This window comes from Phocoena sinus, chromosome 8, assembly GCF_008692025.1.
Source record: "Phocoena sinus isolate mPhoSin1 chromosome 8, mPhoSin1.pri, whole genome shotgun sequence".
Lineage (NCBI taxonomy): Eukaryota > Metazoa > Chordata > Mammalia > Artiodactyla > Phocoenidae > Phocoena > Phocoena sinus.
This window is the reverse complement of record NC_045770.1, coordinates 455,030-455,597: the sequence shown is the minus strand read 5'-3', so window position 1 is coordinate 455,597 and position 568 is coordinate 455,030.

Below are 568 nucleotides of genomic sequence, written 5' to 3'. Positions count from 1 at the left end.
TTCAGGTCTACTGGTTTTTATTTTCTTTCTAAATAAGCCTTCACGACTATTTTAAAAATTTTTATTACATTTAATTAAACATTTAACTAGACTTTGGGATAATAAACAAAAATCTCCCCTTGACCAAGTTGACTTTTTAAAAATATGTTCCTTAAATTATTAATGGCCTTGTAAAGCAAGTAGTGTTTATGATTTATGAAAGTAGATTTAAAGTAATACCCAAAGATGTAGACTTTTTAGAGAACCCTGTTATAAACGATCATTGCATTATTTCATCTCATCTCTATAAAAGAAATATCCAAGGTATTTTTTTAACTATAAGTCAGTGTTTAGAGAGACCAACATAGGTGCCCTTAGCTACGACAGGTGTTTTCTGTTTTGACCTCGAAGTCTAAGGCACTGTACTGGGTAGTGCAGGGGGACAGGCTGTGGGTCTGCCGCGAAGCTGAAGTTAAATTTCCGCCTTCAGAAGCCTAACTCCACAGCTGCAGTACAAGATAACGACGGGTCTACGGAAGAGACAGTGATGCCGGCACAGGTGTTGTAGGAAGGAATTCATGGAGAAAGT